The sequence below is a fragment of the Nanorana parkeri genome, unplaced genomic scaffold (assembly GCF_000935625.1).
Source record: "Nanorana parkeri isolate BGI_ZX_2015 unplaced genomic scaffold, ASM93562v1 scaffold589, whole genome shotgun sequence".
In the NCBI taxonomy this organism is placed as follows: domain Eukaryota; kingdom Metazoa; phylum Chordata; class Amphibia; order Anura; family Dicroglossidae; genus Nanorana; species Nanorana parkeri.
Window position 1 is genome coordinate 564,982 of NW_017306857.1, and position 9,847 is coordinate 574,828.

Genomic DNA, 9,847 nt, shown 5'->3' on the forward strand with positions numbered 1-9,847 from the left:
CAGTTCTTGTAAAAATGAAAGCCTGACTTTTTGTCCCTACCATTGTGAAAAAAGCACATACTCCCTGGCTCTTTACAGTGGACCTATAATTATAAATTCCACTTCACATGAATAAACAGACCATATGGGTAAGAAAAGCGGCTCCACAGGAAATGGAGCCTACTTATGTAATATGCACAAATATAATCAAGAACTTTACATAAAACAAGATTTCTAAAATATTAACAAATGTTTTAAAAATGATTTACATTTTATCTAATCTCAGTGATGATGTAAATGCTTGAAAGCTGTACTCCAGGCAGAAGTAAAAGACATATTAATGCAACTCTGTATTCATGAATTCATCGTTACATATATTTATTTAAATCCCAAGTCCAGCTTGGGGAAATATAAAAAAATTGAGTTAAAATTTAAAAAAAAAACAGTTTTGGCTGCAATACTTACCTCTTCATTGTTGCTGTGTGGGTGAGCAAACAGGCAATCGATTGTGATACAGGACATTCATGGCAGGATTACAAAGTATTATTTTAATAAAAGCTGCAGATTAAAAAAAAAATTAAATTCATTTTTAAAATACATTAACATATTAACAACGTTTATATGAATTTTTAGTCATTTTGGATTTACACACAAGCTAAACAAGAATGAAAACTGCACAAATCAATTGAGAACTAGCCTTTTAAAGTAAGGTGCACATGGAAGGGCTTTCCACAAATATTTCTCAGCACACTTATCAGCTAGCCTGCAAAAACAAAAAGGGATGGGCTACCTCCAGGCATACCTGCGCTCAGTTTATCCATTGGTACGTAGGCTCTAAGATGGAGGCTCGCATAGAGTTAGAGTAAAGCTGGCCAAAGAAAGATCATTCTTTGCCATCGCACACTTGTCGAAAGTTGATCGGAATTTAATTTGATAACATCTGATTTTGGAATGAATGGAGTGTCTGGAACAAAAAGCACATTCAGAATTTCGCTTGTTCGATAAATTTCCATCCTGATCCTTTTGAGGTTTTTTGTCACTGCGAAAGCGATTCTTGATTTGACCCCATCGACTAATAGAAAGTCGAAAGAAAGTTCTTTCAAAAATCTGTGTATGGTCAGCTTTAGGAACATACTACACAGAGGGGACTTGGCGAGGCAATGTGACCTCAACATATTTTGCAAATATTGTTTAACTAAAACCTCTGTTTTTAATGCAAATTATTAGACCGTGTATGGGGTTTTTTTTTTGCGTCGGCTAGATGGTCAATGTGCTGGGAAAATTTGTGTTTGTACTGCGGAAAGTGCCTTACTTTAAAAGGCTAGTGTGCTAGGAAATGTTTGTGTTTGGATTTATACACACCCACCCTATTGCAATGTTGATATCCTGTTCCTGTAATCCTCTGGCTGCTCCCAATAGACTTCTATGGGACTGTCTCCCGTGGCAATGCATATATAGTTTGTCAAAAATATTAAGTAAAAAGACTCTTGACACTAGACCATTCATTCCAGCAACAATATTCCTATGTGGTTTTATGTGCATTGAATTTATTTTTTGCATCTTGTTATTTACCTGTAAAAGCCTCTTGTGTAGACATCCAAAAGCCCTGAGACTGCTTTAGAGTGCTACCATCTTGGATGTGATGTCATCAGCCCCAACAGATTTAGTGCTGCCACTTTAGTGACACTTTATAGTAGGGATGCACCAAAATTTCGGCTGCCGGAACATATCGGTGGAAAATGGCACATTTGGCAAGATCAGATCTGTGACTTCCAGCACAGGTGTTCTGGAATCTTTCTGGACTGGATGGACTCTGCTCTCTCCATGTGCCATCTATCCTGATAACAATCTTGGACCAGCAGCTGAGATCGAACTTTCATCTGATGTGTGACAGGCAAGATGTTTTTAAATATCCTGAAAGTGCATTACTTCAAACCTTTATTAAACAGTCACTTTTATACTGCACTTAAATCTGTGTGCCGGTTTTTAATGTTTTCTTCACAGTGCTGTAACATGGATGTTTCCCTATCAAACCAACCAGGCTGCAGGATCGGTGCATACATCTTTGGATTAATCACCAGTTTAACTGGAGCTTGTTTGACTCTATTAGTATACAGTCCATAAACAATCGATCTAGTTACACAAGTTGAGGACTTATGTTTTATTGAGAAATAAAATTTTGTAACAAGTTCAAAGCAAAAAGAAAAAAAAATGATGAACCGGAAAAACAATAAGTAAGCATTTTAAAATGATTTTTTTGTGCTTTTACTTGCAATTTTTGAAGTTGGTGATAGGAGTCTCCTTAAAGTTCTCAGGGTAACGGGACGTCACAAACTAGCGTCCTCCCAGTCAACCAAAGCTCAGTATACCGTGAGCTACAGCTCGTGGTATACCGAGACGCCGCAGCTGAAGCAGATCCCGACAAATATGTCTGGATCCGCCCAGCTGCGTGAGTGATCTAACATGTCTGTAGGGAATACCTCCAAATTTGTGTAGGAATATCACACTTGGTGAATTGGTAGGAATGTGGGAGCTTTAACGATATCGTAATAGAAACCAAAACATTGCCTTTCTTGGATTGTTTATCCTAGGTAACGTTATGCAAAATACAGCAAGGGAATAATGAAGGCTTTCCCTCCTTACAAAGCTGTTTCCAACCTTGCCACTAGGGGGCTCACTTGTCATCAGACCGTCAAGGTAACTATTGCTTCATCCCAATTATATTTTCATGCTGTTATGGAAAGCCAAAGTGTTCTGATGCTTGCTATGTTATCAGCAGTAATAATCATGCAGAGATATTTGATATGGTTGCTTTAGTAGTAAACAGCTATCAAACAGTAAACAGTTTAATATAGTGTTCTCTAACATCATGTGCATCAGAAAACATAATCTTTATTCAGCACTAAGAATTTAAAATAAGCATTTTACATGTATACTGTACGCATAAGAGTCTCTCTCACTTTATATACAGCTCAACCAAATTTTATATTCAGGTAAACTGCCATAAATTGACAGGGTTATGCCAAATTGTCTCTCTTGGAAAAACTATGTAATAGGGCATGATTGTTAGACATAACTATCATTGCAAGTTGCTGGAAACTGCAGATATAATAAGGCTACATTCATACGCACATAGAAGGTGTTTTTTGAGATTCCTCTTGCAGGAACCTATGAATTCCTGTGGCAGGAATCCAGATATGCTGTTTAGAAGCAGCTGCTGTCACACATTCAATTTAATGATCGGGGTGACGATGGGCGCATTTCAAAGCGTCAATCTGCTGGCACTCCGCATGTGATTGTATGTGACATGATGACATGCGGTTAGGAAGATCTGTATCCCTGGACGCACAATTGATGCGTCTAGGGATCGTGATCTCTTTCTAACCGCATGTAATCGCATCAGAGTGTCTGCAAATTGACAATTTCAAATGCAGCCGCTGCGTCATGTATCTTGGTGGAGTCTGAGTTGACAAGGGTGGCCTCCCTTTCAGCTACAATCCCAGAGCCCCTGGATGGCAGAACAAGTGCGCAGGGGCACGAGTGTGGAATTATGTCACTGAGGCAGGGAAGGTTAGTCTCTGCTATGTCAGCGAGTCCTGGGTAGAAATCTGGCACAGGAACAAAGCACTGAAGATGCAGGATTTGCAGAAGAGCTGTAGTCACACTAGCCGGAAGGTCATCAGGCGGGCAGAGCAGTACCATGCGACAAACAGGAGCAAGGTTGGGAACAAGCCGCAGTCAGTAACATGCAGGCGAAGAAGTACCAAGCGGTAGCTCTAAACAAGCCAGGGTCACAGGGACACAGTAACGAGAAGAGTGAAACAAGCCGGGTCGATAACGGATGAACAATCAGACGCAGGATCTCAGGAACAGCAGAAGGTGGTCAATCACTCAGCGCAGGGGGCTTGGATGTCACAGCCTTTAATAGCCTGTTTGGCGCCACAGCTTGTAATAAGCACATACGCACACCTATGCAGAGGCACACGGCTGTGAGCCAGACTATGCTCATGCACATGCTTACAGGGCCTCGGCCACACAGACCAACTCTGGCTTCTTGACACGCTGTCATCCGATCATTGACTTGAACAGTTGACATTGACCGCTTGTATATGCCATATTTGAGATTCCTGCTGCTGGAATTCCAAATGCACCTATAACCCTTTTCTATCATGACCAAAGTCCATATAACCTATACGTTTAAGTGTGGGACAAGATGGAATAAAAATGTGTAACAAAGTGGGCCAACCTTGGCAGCAGAGGATTCTGTATTTTCTGAGGTTACACTAGGTTGTAGGACTAGGTGCTAGGTGTCTGAGGTATTAAAAGTTGGGTTTTCCAAGTCAAAATTTTTCAAGCTGAACATTACATTGGTGAGAAAAGACAGAAATGACAACACAAGTATACATTTTCCTAGACAAAGAAGAACAGGACATGAGACATCTGCTGAACATCATTACTGTTGATTTCAGTCAGACAGAGCCTTATTAAAAGAGAATAATTACACATCACGACTCCCATTACAAAACCAAACCAGGGTTGTATTCATCATTTGAAGTGTATCTAAACCCCAAAAACAAAAACTGGAATGTATTACAGCTTACCAGTCCTTAGATGTGGTGACTGCATTAGTTTTCTTTTTTTTCGGGCTTTTTAACTTGGTGATCCTGCAAATAACACACTTCTTGTCCCTTTGTGGCACTCATTTCTCCACTGTATATATGAAAGGAGCCATTATTATCACAAAGGCTCAACATGTGTGTCTTTGTTCATCTCCAATATATGATGGACTGATGGGAATACTAATTTGGACAAGAAGATACGAATGTTTAGGCTTTCTTTTCAGCTCACATGAAGTGATAAGGACAGTGCATTTTTGGCAAGATCATCAGGTGTTTTCTGTACTTGCTGAATATGTTCTTAACCTCGAAAATCTAATGCAGCCATGGCATCTAATGACTGGTGGGCTGCAAAATATTATTTTATAGCATGGATACAGCCTAATATTTTAGAGCCATTTATTCCATCATCATTGCCTGGTTAGGTTATTGTCACATGCTTTAATGACCATTCTCATGTATTAGACCAGAGGTTAGCAACCTTTTCCACAAGAAGTGTCACTTTGCAAGCATTGGACAGCTGGCATTCCGCTGAACAATTGCACACCACAGACCTCCGATTAGCCCCAATTCATGAACCTCCAAGCCTCAGATCAGCCCCAATTCATGAACCTCCAGACCTCAAATCAGCCCCAGTTCCTGCACCTTCAGACCTTGGATCAGTCCCAATGGTTGCACCTTCCAACCTAAGAGTAGCCCCAGTGCATGCACCTGCAGACCTTAAATCAGCCCCAATTCCGGGACTTTCAGACCTCAGATCAGCTGCAATGTATTCACCTTCAGACCTCAGGTCAGCCCTAATGCATTCACCTTCAGACCTCAGATTAGCCCCAATTCATGAAGCTCTAGACCTCATATCAGCCCCAATTTCTGCACCTTCAGACCTTGGATCAGTCCCAATGCTTGCACCTTCAGACCTAAGATTAGCCCCAGTGCATGCACCTCCAGATCGCAAATCAGCCCCAATTCCTGCACTTTCAGACCTCAGATCAGCTGCAATGTATTGACATTCAGACCTCAGGTCAGCCCCATCACATGCACCTTCAGACCAGCCCCAATGCATGTACCTTCAGACCTCTGATAAGCCCAAAACCCTGCACTTTTAGCAAAGCAGGGTATTTACATTGCTGCTGCAGGGTTGAAGCAAGAGGAGAAAGTGTAGGCAAGCTTTCTCCATACATAGACGTCCTTCGCCATCAGCAGACCTATGCTTTTAGTGACTTCAAGAAGTTGGGTGGGCTGTCAATTACAGCCAATAGCAGCAGCTGCCCACCTGGGCACAAGTGCCTGCGGTTGCCAATGCCTGCCATAAACTTTAGAAAGCTCATTTCTTAACCCGGTCTTCAATTATCAGTCTTATTTTTATGACCTTGTGGGTTTTTCTCATCTTTCTCACTTGTACATATCGTTATCTTGGAGAATTTGTTTCAGCATTCCTTTCAACCTTTGTGTATCAGTGTAGTTTGAAGGAAGTGAATTTCGTGAAAGCTTGTTTTACATAAAGTATCTTTTTTAGCTGAATGTTAGACACTGGTGCAAATTTGCTTTGACGTATCACCTACGTATATATCTGTGTGAGGTCTTGAACAAAGTCATTATCTTGTTAGACTTTAAAAAAACAAAACCTTTTTAGCTGTATATTTGCAATCTCTCACACCATTTCCCACCGGTACTACACTGCACAAGTATGCAATCCTACTGACCATACAGGAGTCAACACATTATAAAGTTTACTGGCTTTACAGATCGCGCTTCACTTTTAAACAGACTTAACTCCGGGAAAAAAAGTTCAAAACTCTATAAACATATTTTTGTATAAAAGGAGCCTCAAAAAGCAGCAATGTGCTTTTCACTAAGGCCATGTTGTGACGACATGGTGATGAGTTTATAAGTTAAATGTGTATTGGTGTTGAGTTATGTTTAAGTGTGTTATGATTTGTGACCTGGTTATGAAAAGACTATCAGCACCATCCTTCGTTATCTCCCTTAGTACTCTGAAGGAGCTCAGAACAATGACATTCTGGCCATGCTCCTGCTATGGCTGTTTGGAGCTCGTTAGCAGGGGAAACCTTGTGGTGTTGAGCAGACCGATTGTCTAGGGAGGGCAGGGTGGATGTGATGGGATTATAATCTGATCTCATCACTTGCTGTATAAAAGTTTGTGCAGTTGCTCAATAAATCAGAGTTTGTTTCACCCTACACTCGAGCCTCGACTAGTGACTGGGGAAACTGGGAGCTAAGGATCTTCAGGTTGCAATATCTCCTCAGCAAGGAAGGATACAGCGGCGGACATACTCATCCTGAGTACCGGGGTCCGTCACACATGTTAACATGGGCTTCTCCTCATATGAGAACGGTGTGTACACCAAGCTTTTGCCAAGTTTTCAGCAAGCTTCGAGGTGTTGTTTAAGCCTTTCAAGAACTATTTAGTTCCAGTTTGAGAATGATGAGCATAGATTTTAATAGGAGGGCTGATTGTCACTGAACAAGCTACTAGCAGGCTTTCAACAAGCTTCAAGTAGTGTTAAAGCTTATTAGAGCCTACTAGCACGATGTTTAAAGTAACAGGCAGCATTGCCATTACAATTTGTCTTTATCATTCCCAAAACTGGAGCAGGGTGATACTTTAAAGACTTTAACAATACTTGCTGTCACGAGAATAATCTGGGGGCTGCCATTGATGATGTCCACCTAAAAATTCAGTTGCCTGGTTGTTGTGCTGACTAATAGCCTAAATGGCTTTTAAATAACTGACCCAGAAATCATATATAGATCAGGCAAGTTAAGGAAAAGGTATTAAAGCAAATAAATAAAGCAACCAGGCAACCAAGATTTTCAGAAGATGAGGTAAACAATGACATACCCCATGTTTTCCGTTTGACAGGTTTTCTTTAATCACTAGTAAATACATGCTTATTCCTTGAGGGCTAATTTATAATGGTGCACTGTGATATATAATCTTTTCTGAGGACAGAGGTGCTATAAGCACAGTGTGATGATTCCTTTGTTGGACAAAAGTTGTCCAACAAAGGAAAACCAGTGAAGTGGCGATGGTGTCACAGGTGGCCAAGGCTCATTGCTGCACATGGGGAGTGAAGGCTGGCCTGTGTAGTCTGATCCAATAGAAGAGCTATTGTAGCTCAGATTGCTGGAAAAAGTAATGTTGGTTCCAACAGAAAAGTGTCTGAATGCACAGCGCATCACAGTTTGTTGCGTATGGGGCTGCGTAACTGCAGACCGGTTAGGGTGCTCATGCTGACCCATGTTCACCTACCACCTATAATGTGCACGTGAGCATCAAAACTGGACCACGGAGCAATGGAAGAAGGTGATGAATCACGTTTTCTTTTACATTGTGTGGGTGCGTGTGTGTCACTTACCTGGGTAAAAGATGGCACCTGGATGCACTATAGGAAGAAGGCAAGCCGGTGAAGGCAGTGTGATACTTTGAGCATTGTTCTGCTGAGAAACCTTTAGTCCTTCCATTCACGTGAATGTTACTTTGACATGTACCACCTACCTAAATATTGTTGCTGACCAAGTACACCCTTTCATGAAATGGTATTTCATTAAGGCAGTGGCCTCTTTCAGTAGGATAATGCACCCTGCCACAATGAAACATGGTTCAAGTGTAAGAATCTTACCTCGTTACGTCCCGGATTGATCACAATCCGGGACCGCGCATGCGCACAACGGGCTGTAGCGGCTCCCTTCGGCGCACGCGCACGACGACCTTTGGCTCCTCCTGGCGCAGGCGCACGAGGCTCCTTTAGACGCGGCCAAACGAATCTTCGGCGTCCTACTGTTTGTAACAGTGAACGTCGAAGATTCACCCTCTGCAACCGCAGACCGCTAAGACGGACCCGGACCGGGACCGCCACCATACAAACCCCACTCAGTGGGTAACCCCTGGCACTACAGGAGCTCGTTGGCAATTGCTACCCGGACACTTAGTGATTGGACTGCCGGACTCCATCACCAGCATCCATAGGAGACATACCAGGAAGAGCTCCACAACCGCAAGTATCTGGGGGCAATGCTGCCATATTGATATGTAGATACTTATACTCATGCATGGACTTAAAATACCTCATTGAAGGAACAATTGAATCACTTTATTTTTGTGACGCCTCTTCTGAGTTGAAACCTTCGATCTTCATCTGCTTAAGGCTAACACAACTAAATGTGGGTGTAAGGAAGTTGCTTGCCACAACCATAGTATACAAACTTTGCCTATGTCCTGTGCAGTACAGGAACTCCTCACAGAGTTCCCAGCCGAAGTTAACCCTTACATCCCCAATCATTATTGTATGTCATACCCTATTCTCCCCACGGTTTACATGATGTTACTGGTCCATTACAATTATCTACATTGCTGAGAGAGTAAATTGAGACCACCAACTGACCAAACCATAAGGTACACTCTCCGCAGTTGCGATCCAAGGCTTGCACTGCAGAGTTGTTACATCAAGAATGGATTGAGGAATCTGTGGGGTGTGTTTGAAAAACAAGTCCAATCCATGGAGGACACACCTCGCAGCTTGTAAGACTTAAAAGATTTGCCAATGATGGCTTGGTGCCAGATACCACAGTATACCTTCAGAGGTCTAGTGGAGTCTTTGCCTCAATGGGTCAGGGCTGTTTGATGGCAAAGGGGGACCTACTCAATATTAGGCAGTTGTTCACAATGTTATGGCTGATCAGAGTAGACTGCTCACTTATTCCAGTAGAATGCCCATCACTTTCTATACTTTAGCTCCTTCTAGTGGTCGCCAGAAGAAGCTGTTGCAGGAAGAGACGATGTAAGAACAATGTTTCCAGCAGAATAAGTGACAGCTGCAACTTACTTTTTTATGCAGTCTGCAAAGACAAATATGATCACATAAGTGGCCCTTAATGTGACACTAAACTAGTGGTGCCTAATGTAGGGTGCCTTCCTAGCTACAAAATGCCCCCCCTTATCCAAAATCTTGTGATAAACCTCATCCCTATAAAGAACTGGTAATAACCTCTTAAAGTCACACTAAATTCAGGAGTTAAATCTTAAAAATGCATTCTAGCACCTTAACTGTTAACAAACATGTATCTTATTTGTGTATCGCTCAGCTGTAGATCCTCAAATCATCAATGAATTCATGCTAACATTGTCCTTCCTTCTGGAGGGTGTTTACTTTTCTTTCTCTTGGTCCAAGTGATGGACTTCAGTCAGCAGTGGCTATTTTACAACACACACAGGGACCATGGGGAACAAA